Genomic DNA, 14160 nt, shown 5'->3' on the forward strand with positions numbered 1-14160 from the left:
GGGATCAAGAAAAGTAGATGGGCAAGGAGCAATGAAAGTGAAAAGCATTTTGACACAAGGAGAGTGAGAGACATTTTTGAGAGGAAAGAGTGATGCAGGCACGACATGATGAGATGAGATACTTTCTGAGATTATGAAAGAGACAGGTAAGCATGACATGACGAGAGGAGAGATTGCTTTGAGATGATGTAAGCGAGGGGTGAGAGCATGACAATATACAGTATAATTAAGAAATGTTTCGGCATGATGAATGTAATGTATCGCCATGTCTTGTGATATTTTGCTAAGGGTGATATAGGGACTGGGAATTTTATAAACATCAACGATCCATCTAAAGGCCTCTCACAACCTCCACCATCACTTGCACGATTACTGTAAGTCAGTCTCTGTCTTGTTACCCCTGCATGTTTCTCTATCTCGTGTGTGTGTGTGTGTGTGTGTGTGTGTGTGTGTGTGTGTGTGTGTGTGTGTGTGTGTGTGTGTGTGTGACATTCATGAGGTGATAATCGATACCAGCTAAAAACCAGATATATGTTCCTCAGCATAGAACAATCAGTATTACATTTCACACACGTGTATTGAGAGAAATCGATAGGACGTCGACCAACACCGAGTCTTATTTGACGGATTCGCTAAGAATATCAGGGGAGTAGGATGCTATTGATGATGATGATGATGATGATGATGATGATGATGATGATGATAATGATACGCAGGCGTTCAATAAATACTCCAGTATGTAAAAACGTGGATGGGTGACTGTGGATATGTATGTATGTACGTATCTTAATCGCTTCAGTCCGATGACGTATTTTAGTGTATTCTTCATGACACTAGACGTGTATATAAATCTTAGGATAGACACCATGGAGTGAAATGGGTTAATGAAGGATGCATCTAACCCCTCCAGTTCGAACTGCTTGGTGGTGGCAGGAATGAAATACATAAGACGTGACGCATGTTGGTGGTTTGGTGGTTTATTCTTGTTCCCACCAGACGAATTTCTTCAAGTTATGGAAGAATCAGTAGTAATGAAGGAGTTAACGGGGGCTCTATCTAACCTCTGCAGTTCAAAAAGCCTCTCTTAAGCCAAGGGAAACTGTTTGTACACAGCATTAAAACAGTAATAATACACCAGGCCACTGAAGATGTTAATGCTGCAACCAGGCACACATGATATTGCAGGGCAGGGTGGTGTTGCAGTCCTGTCTATAATTTACACAGTGTTGAGTTGTTACCTTCCCGCCTTCACATTAGCGTTCGCGGTTGTCTCATTGACCATTCGTTCTGGCAATAATACTGCCGTGTTTATATTTTTAACGTGTTCATTCGTTTCTCTTTCGTTCGTAAGTTCATATAAGTTTTTTTTTTACATTCTTTGTGCAGTGCGAATTTTGTTTTCCCCTGTGTCCAGTGTTGGGCATTCACTTGAGTGTTCATTGTCTGAGGGCCAGTAGTTCTCTTACGTGTCACACTCCTTCACATGCCACCACTTCAACGTAAATACCACACTGAATGCATACAAATGTTGCCCTTTTTCAGGAATGGAGTAATGATATCAGAGATATTTTTAGGACATGCTAGTCACTACTTTAATCAACATCAAATATCCGTCTACAGTACTCTCTGCACAATTATAATTCCCTCTTTTACAAATGGTTACTCATTTATTTTTATTCTCTTTCTCTCATCCCCTGCCCTGTTCTCCCCGTCCCAGGTAAGCTCCGTCACCGCCGTGCTAACCACCTCGTGCATTCACCAGGAGGCTTTGGTCGTGTTTCCCATTATGTGGAATTGGTTGGGTCCTCCATTCTGATAGATTCTGTCCCGTCGCTTTACAATCACAGAGGGACACTCGGCCTGTATGAGAGAGAGAGAGAGAGAGAGAGAGAGAGAGAGAGAGAGAGAGAGAGAGAGAGAGAGAGAGAGAGAGAGTGAGGGAAGGAGGAGGGGAGTGAGGTTACAGCTGGAGGCGTAAAGGGGAACAATAGCATTTGGGATGAGGAGCAAACAAAATATAAAAAGATTTGACACAAGACCATATGACCCGCCATCACTGTGTACGTAAATGTGTGTGGAATGACTGGGTGATTGTGGACGGGGAAAGGGAAATATGGGGAGAGACAGCTGGTGGCAGGAGGCTAATGCCTAATACTTTTTTTCCCATTAAGGAGAGTATGGAATAAAAATAAATAGAGTAATATGTGGGAAAAAAGACTGCTCAGTTGGGAAAGTAGGGGAAGAAAAATAGGAACAGAGTTAGTGAATAATAATAAATGAAGATAACACATATGAAAATGACTGACAAATGAGATAATAGGAAAAGGTGAGTAACACTGAGACAAATGGGGGTAAACTAGGATAAAACAAAGACTGATAAATGAGGTGAAACAGGGGCAGAGAAAGAGGCTGAGAGTAATAAATTATACATATTGGTGTAAAAGCAATGACAAGGTCTGATAATATGCAATAAATACAACCGTGGCCGAGGGTTTTCCTTACATGAGTACTTGGATAAAATAGTGTAACCGTGACCAGTATAAAATACTGTACTTGGACATTGCTTTCAGTGGCATTTATGAACCCAGTCTCTCACGAACTACTTCATCATTAAACAGGATGGCCCATATATTACGCATCTCATTTCACGTGTGTTGGGTGGCGACATAAATTACTGGCGTGAGGAGCAAAGACATTCAAGCATTTTTTCATGTAATTAGTAATCACTTTGTCCATCAGCGGTCATACAGAGACACAATTTGTAAACAATAAAAGGGGTTAACGGATTGAGGTTATCATGACGGGTAGTGGTTGTAACGGTAGTGGTAGCTGCACCCTGAGGCTTATATGGACATCAACCTGGTGGACTTCAGTCTACCATCCATCTTTCGACGGATAGGGAGACGATTGGAGGATGTATTGTAACCTCGCAGCTTCACCGCCGGGTCACGTTGGTGCCATCGTGTGAAGGCATCCCTCTTCAGCACCGTGATGCACACAGAGACTAGTAACGCTGACTGAGCCGTCCCCCAAGTACACGAAAACTGAAATGCTTCTTCTATGAACCACCCTGTATTCTTGTTCTCTCTTGATGCTGTAATAATATCAGGAGAGAATTTTAAGACTGGAGGGGTCAGACGTACAGTAGAACACACCTCCGTTTACTCATCCTTCAGACAACCTAACACCTGCCTGACTACCCTCCACAGACGACTCTTCCCCAGCGCACACACACACACACACACACACACACACACACACACACACACACACACACACACACACACACACACACGTCACATAAGAGTCATCACAATTAAACCTCTATTTGTAGCTGGTAAGAACGACTCCCGTGCTTCCTGGGCTAATATCCCTCGCATTTCAGTTATACGGTATCTATTTATCTCTCATATCAAGCACATTTCACTCCTTAGCCCTTATACTGACCCATTTAATACTGTCTGTAGCTCTCAACGACGGTTCGGTTATTTCCTGGTCTACGTGTAAATATCTGCTTTTTAGTCTCTCTCTCTCTCTCTCTCTCTCTCTCTCTCTCTTTCTCTCATTCGTTTTCCAAAATTTGTATCCCTAAGCATGGATTTATTACTTCCAGGTCTAATATCCTTCTCTTTTTAGCTTTCTCTTTCCTTTTACTAATCTTTCCCTACTTTTAACTATGTCGTATTCATATCCCGAAGGAAGGATTTATGGAGGAATAAGGAGAAAATAAGGAGGAAGAAAGCAGATATCGCAGAGGTAAAAAAAATAAATAAATAAAAATCACACCCGCACAAGAAAGAAGCCATTAAACAAACTGTGTGTGTGTGTGTGTGTGTGTGTGTGTGTGTGTGTGTGTGTGTGTGTGTGTGTGTGTGTGTGTGTGTGTGTGTGTGTGTGTGTGTGTGTGTGTGAGAGAGAGAGAGAGAGAGAGAGAGAGAGAGAGAGAGAGAGAGAGAGAGAGAGAGAGAGACGACAGAGGCCACAACAACCCTGTGAAAAGAATGGCAGGAAGGGCACAGTTACCTGCCTTTAATTGTGAGAACGTGCAGATGGAGCGAAAGAGCAAGGCTTATTTTATAACAAGTTGCTAAAAAAACAGTGCTAAGGAGTTCTGTGCATGAGTATCATTCTGCACATGTTGTCAAATCGTGAGTAATAACTTCATCATTATCAGTAAATTTACCATCATCATAATTGTTGTCGCCGTCTTCATCATCACTATCATCTTTTGCAAATTTATTCCCATTTCTGACCAATCTGAATTTCGACAGAGCATGGGTTTATTACAAGGGAACTAGCTCGTGAATCATTGTTTGGAACTGCCTCGCCTTGGTGGAATTGCAGACAGCACGAGAGAGAGGCAACCACAACAGACGTGGGATGTGGTCTTGCGGTTCTTGGATCTTAGTCCCTGTTATCATTACCCGGGGAAAAGATGTCATGAAAACTCATCTAGAAATGCATAGTCCGTAGAAGAAATAGAAATAAGGTAAGTACGGGGGAAAAAGATAGGGTCGGTCAGAAATTCTCCATACAAAACACCATTGCTCATGATTTAATCTATAAAATGTCCATCCAGAACAGAATAGAATCGGTTGATGGTGCCTCAGTTAAAATGAAAATGACGGCACTGGACTGAAGGTACTAATCTCTGTTGGTTTCCTTTATTCCCGATACATCTGTTAGAACAATTATGACACCTATATCACATGGGCTGATACTGACAAACTTAAAACAATATTATTCATTCATTCATTCATCATCTAATCCTGTGTTGCCCATGAGGAGCGTAAGAGCCTGGGGCTAGGTAAATTGGTCCTTACGTTTAAGATGAGAGCGACCAGCTTCATTCATCCCTGAGTGGCATTAAGTGAGCAATAAACCCCAACCATCCCTTGGATATAAACCTGCACAGGCTCAATCCGATTGGAGTGCGTAAGTACCCACTAAACCACCAGGTGCCATAATTTGGATATATGGTTACCTCCCAGGAGAGTAAATGGTTTCCTGGTGTACAAGAAACCATTTGACTTGTCACTCAGTGTAAAATCACCCATAGGCAGAAGGAAGAGGAAAGAATGAAGGAAAGAAAGACAGAAGAGTGAGTGTAAAGTCACCCGTAGGCAAGGGAAAGGGAAAGAATGAAGGAAAGAAAGACAGAAGAGGGAGTGTAAGGTCACCCGTAGGCAAGGGAAGGGGAAAGAATGAAGGAAAGAAATGCAGAAGAGGAAGGAGGGAAGGAAGGAAGGAAGGAAAGAAAAGAGGAAAGGGCAGACATCCGTGAGCAGCACTACATGAGTAAGTGGATGATGAGCGCCCCCACCCACCACTAAACAATATTATTCAATAAAAATTATTATAAATGACAACACTAGAACAATAACACTTTTCTCTTGGCAAGTGCTTGAGACAATTACTGTATATGAAGCTTTAGGTTTTATCTCCAACCTTTATTTTTTTTTACCTCTATTGAAATTTGTCTGGCGAAAAAATAATGTTCTCAGAGTCCTAATCAGCATATAGTTCATAATGTGTGTGTGTGTGTGTGTGTGTGTGTGTGTGTGTGTGTGTGTGTGTGTGTGTGTGTGTGTGTGTGTGTGTATGTGTGTGTGTGTGTGTGTGTGTGTGTGTGTGTGTGTGTGTGAACGCTGGGTTGGTGAGAAAAAGATGAAGCAAGATGTGAGAGGGAAAAAAATGGTAAAGGTCGTGTGAAAACGCGGAGTTCGAGGAGAAAAAAGCCAAATATAGACTGACAGGCAACTGAGAGAGAGCAAGAGCAAACAGACGGTGCGGCGTGGTGGGTGATGGGTGAGTGGACCAACGCTGGAAAGGGGGAGTTACTGCATTATTTTGACATTCTCTCCCGCCTAAAGGTGGAGTGAGATGGGATCCATAAACAATGAAAGAGGAATATGAAACCGGGAGAACTATCAGGAACCTGGACAATGAAATGGACAGCTCAATTATTCGTATATCATTCAAACCACTTGACGGTTGTTTCCATCCCGCTTGCCCATTTGTACACATTTTATATATACGTCTATGAATTTTCTATATATAGATCCGCTTCACATACACCTGCCATATAGAGTAAGAAGGTTGATCATAAAGCTGAGAATTGGATATCCAGCCTTTGTCATGTTTTCCTCCGTGCAAACTTCGTCCTGCCAACTTGATAATTGTGTCAATTCCCTAGCCTCCCTAACTTCCATACTTCCTTTTCTCACAAAATGGTTTTACTACATCAAACCACATTCCTCTTAACCTACCACTTCCTTTGAGAACTCAGGATTTTGTTTAGCTACATAATATTTGGAGATGACCACAAGCAGTTACCTGTAAGCCGACAATATATACAGTATGTGGGTGAGTATGTGGTCGTATTTGTGAGAGAGTATTTGTGTGTGTCTGCTTGGGAAAGAGCCTGAACGCTTTTTATAGTCCCGTTGTATGTCTATGTGTGTCTGAGTGCATGTGTTTGTCTGAAGAAAAGAGCGAGCCCCTTTTATAATTTGTAGCAGCTACTACAAAATGCAATTGAATCTCACAAAATAACTTCCTCACATTTCCTACTTCTTTTCCCTCAGACAAGGTATGGGTTAGACAAAGGGATAGACTAATAAGGAGAGAGAGAGAGAGAGAGAGAGAGAGAGAGAGAGAGAGAGAGACCTCAGTCACTTTAATCTAGTGAACGTCTTTTCCTAATCTGTTCCTGCAACCTCCAGTAGACTTTATTCAGCTTTGGAGGGGCAACTACTGATAATGGGCTTCATCAATAAAATCCTCCTGGGATAAAGAGGAGAGGTTACAAGGTGCATACCCTAACTGAAAGGATTTAAGATGGCCTTCTCCGATAGCATGCTGCGTTTGACAACCTATTATCTTTTTAATTAGTTCTACCCAGTCTGTTTCAACCTCACTTAACCCGCCACGGCCCTGATTTGAGGAGTTTTATGGTGAAGTTACTAAATTGTTAATATGGGTGGGTGGGCCTCTTGAGCTCCTTTATAGTGAAAAGTTTGACCGAAAGTTGCCTAATATTGTATGAGAATGCTGCATAAATGATAAAGATAACAAATGTCGTAAAGGCGAGGAAAAATCATCAAGATGTGTTTTAATCCTAGGAATCTCAAGTAGGGTTCAACAAGGTCACAGATGTAAATTCTTGGAAAGTTATAAGGTTACTTTGTATACAATAGTAACATGAGGCAATTTTAGGTCATTGATGAGTTTTATCCCACAGTTCGGTAACACATAAATGTTACCTTGTCGGCAGCATCAGTACAGATTGTAAGACATCATACTGAAGGCAGAAATGGTTGTCACTTAGACTTCCCTCACAACGAGAGACCACTTTTGGTACGGGCAGGAAACATGCAGTTCAAGAGACGCCACCATTGCGACAGGGTTCTCTCAGGCTCAGTGAAATCGTCTTGCGGTAGCAAGAATATAAAACCCTCAACGTACATAAGTGCTAATGGCTAACTATGTTCCCAAGGATGCTATTTATAAAGACGTCTTTTCCAAATGTCTCTCAAAAGATAAATTAAATTGTCTCAAGATAGTAAAAATGTCATTGGGTTGAAGGGATTCATCTCTTCATCTCAAGGACATAATTTCTGTTTTTTGTTTGCCGCTACCAGACGATTTTTAAAATATTAGGAGAGTCTCGGAGTTGGATGGATTAGTTATAGCCTGCATTAAACTCATTACCAGAGATTGTTTCTAACTTGAATAAATTCTCTGAAAGTGGTGAAACTTAACCAATATAATACGTCACCAGCCTGACAGAGTTAACCACAGCCGGGTGTACACAGGAAGTGGCACAGTTCTGACAACACTCATAATCATAGTATCAACATCAGGGAGAGTACCTTGTATTTTTAAGCTCTCATAGGCTTTACGTGTACATAAGACTGCTTTCATTTGGGTTTGCTTCACTGATACAGCTGCCAAACACATCACAGAGTGAATATTATCAGTGACAAAATAGGAAAAATAAGATCCTCTATTGCTATTGTTAACTGTTAAGGAGATTTATGTATCCTGATATTTGAGTTGGTCAGGATCCTTTATTAAAACCTGTACTTCTCCATGACTGGTCTTGACACAGGCTGATGAAAACAATAGCAGCACAAACGACGTGTTATGTACCCACTTATACACAAGGAGAGGGAGCTGGTGGTGTAATGGTTAGCATATCCAGCCCGCAGTGGGAAAACCTGAGTTAGATGTACGAGCCAGTCAGACTCCTGAATAAATATTGTCCTAACATAAATTATCCAGTGGTAGTGAAAATATTATTCTAAAGATTTCTCGCCCTGTGATCGTTATTGTAGAAATATTGTTCGCTGTCACTCCCTGTGCTATAAGTTTTTTTTTTTTTTTTTTTAATTCTGTATACCTTCAGACTGTTTCATTTAAAGAAGGATTATTGTATATGATGGAATAACAAGCGTCCTCTAACAACCCCGCATCTCTCTCTTTCTCTGTCTCTCTAACAACTCCTCATCTCTCTCTCTCTCTCTAAGTCTGTCATCTGCCTACTTTAGAATAAGTTTTCCTTGTCGACGAACCATGCCGTAACGTAAAAACAGTGCTTTCTTTCTTTTCTTCTCTCTCCATTTTCTTCATTCTTTTATACTCTTGATTTAGTTTTATAGCTTTCTGTAAACTCACCCACTGGTTTAAAAAGTTGGTGATGAAAGACCGAAAAGAAGTGTGTATGTGTGTGTGTGTGTGTGTGTGTGTGTGTGTGTGTGTGGTGAATTTCGCTTGGCACTTCGATGATGGTTCTTCAGCTTTTATGTCCAGTTTATCTCTTCTCTTTTTTTTCTTATTTCCTCTCTATTTAGAACACTGGGGTTTGACTGATAATTTTGACAACGTCGACGGTGTTGATGATGATGATGGTGATTGTAGTGGTGGTTATAAGTTTGCGTTATCTCTTTTCCGTGTTTCATTAGTAAAAATTAGCTTATAACTGCTGCTGTGCTGCTGCTGCTGATGATGACAACACTGAGGGTGATGGTGATGATGATAATCATGATGAGGGTTGTGATAAGGATGATGATGATGATGGAAATGAAAGCCTTGATCTTACTTGCATCAAAACATTCCTACACAAGTGGCAAACTCAGCATATCCTTATCTCCCTAGGTACTCCTCAACACACCTCCCTATCGCAAATTACATCTTTTACTTTGTCCATCAATATTCCCTTCAATAACAATAATTTTGTATGAGTAGTACACGTTCAGGGGTAGCGATATCAGAAAACATTATTGGCTCGATCTTATCATAATCGAATGTACACAACAAAATAATATTAAGTATAATGATATTATTTGTAAAGTCGGATATAAGGAATGATTCTCCTAAAACACCACTTAACCCCTTCATTCCGAGGATGTTTTGTAGTCTATTCTCCTTACTTTCATATAATCATATTTAACTCTGAAATGATGCTCGGCAGTGAATGGGTAAATGAAGGCTATGTCTGATCCATCCAGTTCCAAAAGTTTGTCCAAAACCGTCCAGTAGTCGTTGACGCTGTGGCCCCAGACTCATCAAAAAGTAAACCCGGTGAACTGCAGGCTGAAACTGCCCTTCCTCTGCAGCCCACCTTTCTACTCAAGGGGTGTAGGGAGGAAGATGAGGGATGTTTGCATAACCAGGCAGCAGAGCAACACGGCTATATCGGTGACACCACGTGAAGGTACCCTGTCCAGTGCAAAGAATAAGCTAACGTAACCGGTCTGAAGGCTTAGAGCAATACATGCTTATTGCAATGATTATTCTTAAATTAATGTGATAAGGCTGCAGGAATCATCTTCATACATAAATTTTTGCAGTCTATATTAAGTGTAGAGATGAGATCTGTAATAACACAAAACTGTTCTTTGGCTTCCCCTGTAGGATGTCAGTTTATTGTGTTTTGTCAGCAGATTTTATCCAATTTAAGAAAGGCATCTGAAAATTAGTAGGTTACAAGATCAACTCCAATCCTGCAAGTTGAGGTGAAATGTGAGGCAAAGAAGGAGACAAAACGAGAAGAAGGAAGTAAAAGTAGAGGTGACGAGAGCAGATGAGAGGGGATGAAAGCATAAGAGAGAGGTGAAGAGGACAGAAGAGAAGTGAAGAGGCAGGTACAGCACGACGAAAAGAAGTGATGGGAGTAGAAGAGAGAGGTGACGAGTAGAAGAGAAAGGTGAAGAGAGCAGAAGAGACAGTTGAAAGAGGGGGGCATAGGATGTCAGCTGAAAAGTTATGAAGGTCGGAGAAATGAAGGGGCATGAGTAGGATGACAGATTTAGAGAGAGAGAGAGAGAGAGAGAGAGAGAGAGAGAGAGAGAGAGTGAGTCTGGTAATAAAACAGACCCATCCCTCCACTAATCACTTCTTAGTACACAAAAGCTTATTCTTAACTACTGGACAAGGCTCCATTAAGGAAGATATCCATTACGGGTTTGTGGTATGAGGTGGAAGATTTTAAGACATCCACCTTCCCTCACATATAAATCTACTTAAAGTTTGCAGATGGATGTAAGAAAGCAAATAATACTTCCTTACTGCTACCACAATAAACATAACAATACACCCTTTATTATTTCACTGTGCTTAGTGTGAGAAACCAATAAGACATTATTTACCTGTTAAGCGGGGGAGTATACTTGCGGAAACTAATACCTATCCAATTCTTAGTCAAAAAATTGTGAAACTCCTACACAATATTTTAAAAATCTTTCTTGTGTTGAGAGTCATTGCCCACTTTCTCGGTACCTATCGTGATGAAGTGTATCAGCAATTATGTCCATAGCTGTACATGAGGAAAGGCAGCATGGAATGGCGGGAGGAGGTAGTTTTGTCTGGGATGAAAGACTTGGAAGCCTTTTTTTCGTGATCACCCTCAGTGAACTTTGGTATTAGGTATCTCGCTATATAATTAAAGAAATAGAGCAGCTACAACACTTTTCTTCTTCTTCTTTGGTCTTTGCTGTTGTTATTATTATGAAGTCTCGAGTCATGGTTTGAATCCAAGAACGGGAGGGTGATTTTTTTGTTATAGCCTGCCTGATGCCGACACGGAAGCAGAGTGGTCTATCTATCTATCTATCTATTGCCAGACGCCTTAATCCGTTATACGGGGTGGCCACAAACAAATCGCCTCCACGTCACCCAGTCGTCCGCCATTTCACTGCCCTGCTCCCAGTTCACACCCCCCTCTCTCATATACCTCTCCAATCCATCCCTCCATCTCATCCTTGGCCTTCCCGTCCCTCTCTCCCCCTCCACTTCACTCACATACACTCTCCTCGTCAGTCTCTCACTCTCCATCCTCTCCACATGGCCAAACCACCTCAGTGTGTTCCTCCTAATGCTTCCTATCACATCCACATCCACACCAGAACGCTCCTTCACATCCTCATTTGTCAGTCTGTCTCTCCACGTGACTCCACACGCTCCTCTCAAAAAACTCATTTCCACTGCTCTCACTCTTGACTTGTGTCCCTCCAACAACGTCCAAGCTTCACTTCCATGCGTCAGAGTTGGTATCACAATACTGTCATATAATAACTTTTTCACTTCCATGCTTAATTCCCTGATTTCTTATCACTGCCTTCAAGGAACCAGCAACCTTTCTTCCTTGTTGTACCCTTTCAAGCACTTCACCCTCCAAACTTCCATCCTTATTCATCACACTACCCAAGTACTTAAACGTACTCACATTTTCCATTTCCTCCTCATCCAGCCTCACTGTACATTCACTGACTTCACCTCTCTCAAAGACCATAACTTTACTCTTCCCTACATTCACCTTTAAATTCCGTTTCTTACACACTCTCCCAAACTCATCCACCAAGCCTTGCAGCTCCCCTTCGTCTTCACTTAACAAGACAGTATCATCGGCAAACAACAGTACAGGGAGCTTCCAAACACTGCCCTCTCTCATTAGGGCCACTCCAACATCCACTGCCCTACCTTGTATCTCTTTTATAACTCCATCCATTTACAGACTGAGCAACCATGGAGACATGACACATCCTGTTTCAACCCAACCTTCAAATAGAAACACTCATTCGGTTCACTATCCACACGCACTGGAGCCTTAGCACTTATACATACTCTTCACAGCATTCATCAACCGCCCATCTACTCCATATATTCTTAATACTTTCCACAATCCTTGTCTATCCACTCTGTCATATGCTTTCTCCAAATCCATGAAAGCCGCATACAACTTCTTTCCCTTCTCTAGACACGTTTCCACTAAAGATCTAAGAATGATTATCTGATCTACACAACCTTTCCCCTTCCTAAAGCCTCCCTGTTCTTCTCTGACTACTTCCTCTGTTACTTCCCTAACTCTGTCAATAAGTATCCTACCGTATACTTTTCCTATTACACTAAGAAGCAAATGCCCCTATGATTTTCACACACTTCTTTTTCCCCCTTTCCCTTTGTACAAGGGAATAATTATACCTGACTTCCAATCATCCGGAACTTTACCTTCCTTCCAAGCCAACCTGCACATCTTCCACATCCATCCTACTACTATCTCTCCTCCATGCTTCAGCATTTCACCACACACTCCATCAATTCCTGGGGCTTTCCCCATTTTGTCTTTCTTCAGTGCTTCCACAACTTCCATCCTACTGATTCCCTCCTGTCTTCTCACCTCCCTCCTGCTCCCAGCCATTCCCCAGCCACTTATACTCGCATTACTTCCATCCTCTATGTTCAACAATTCATTAAAGTGTTCTCTCCATCTGCTCACCTTTTCTCCCTTCTCAGCTAGTAATCTACCACTATTACCTTTCACTCCCCTGCTAACTTCATTGCCACCCTGTCTGACTCTCTTTACCTCTTTCCAAAAAATTTTCTTACATTCCTTCCACTTTACACTCAAATTCCTTCCAAATTCCACATCCACTCTCTTCTTACACTCTCTTACTAATCTTTTCACCTCTCTCTTCCTTTCTACATATAACTCTGTCTTCCGTCTCTCCTTCTTCCACGCCCCTATTTGTCATCCATTCATTATATGCTTTCTTCTTTACTGCCACAGTCTGTCTCACAGCTTCATTCCACCATTCTGTTCCTTGTACTCCCTTTTGTCTTCTCTTCACCCCACACACCATCTCACATGCTGCACATATTTCCTCTGTGAATATCTTGCACACACCTTCCACGTCCTCCATCTGCTCCATTTCGCATTTACCCCGTCGTTCCTCCACTTCTCTCATAATTATATTCTGCCTTTTTCTCATCCTCTTGTAACCTTTCCACTCTCCTTACATCTACTCCTTCCTCCCGTCCTTCCCTTCTTCTATTTGTCCATTTTACTTGGACCTTGATTCTGACCACCACCACCAAGTGGTGGTCAGAAAGTCCACTCCCCCAACCTCTGTATGCTGTTGCATCCATTACACATCTTCGCATCCTTTCATCCACACACACATAATTAATCATTGCTTTCCTCTCATTCAGTTCACCATCCACCCTTCTCATCACTTGTCATGTATACCTGTGGATCATTTTGTGCCTGGAGAGGGTATTGGCTATCACCAACCCCCTCCCGGCACAAATGTGCAGAGTGGTCTCCTACGCTTATGTGAATTATGAAGGCGTATTCTCAGCATTATACCTTGGCCATGGAATGATTGGTGCTGTTTTTATTATCGACAGTATTTGTTGTTCTTCTTCTCCTTCTCCTTCTTCATTATTATTAATAATAATAATAATATTATTATTATTATTATTATTATTATTATTATTAGTAGTAGTAGCAGTAGTAGTAGTAGTAGTAGTAGTAGTAGTACTCCTATTATTATTACTACTATTATTATTATTATTATTATTATTATTATTATTATTATTATTATTATCACCGTTACTACTACTTCTACAACTACTGCTTCTACCACTACTACTATTACTGCTACTTCTGTTGTTGTTGTTGCTGTTTTTGTTGTTATTGCTGTTGCTGCTGCTGCTACTGCTGCTGCTGCTACCATCAAAATGAGTCGTATTATTTTTCGAACTAGTGAGCGATGCAAGAGATCGAGAACATAACCAGGTGCAGCACCACAGATATTTTATTCCTGAGATTATCACAGCTACAACAAATTCACGTCCATCGTTGAAAAGATTATGAAC

This window comes from Coenobita brevimanus, chromosome 13 (assembly GCF_032717465.1).
Source record: "Coenobita brevimanus isolate Jiangsu-jjx chromosome 13, ASM3271746v2, whole genome shotgun sequence".
NCBI classification, from domain to species: domain Eukaryota; kingdom Metazoa; phylum Arthropoda; class Malacostraca; order Decapoda; family Coenobitidae; genus Coenobita; species Coenobita brevimanus.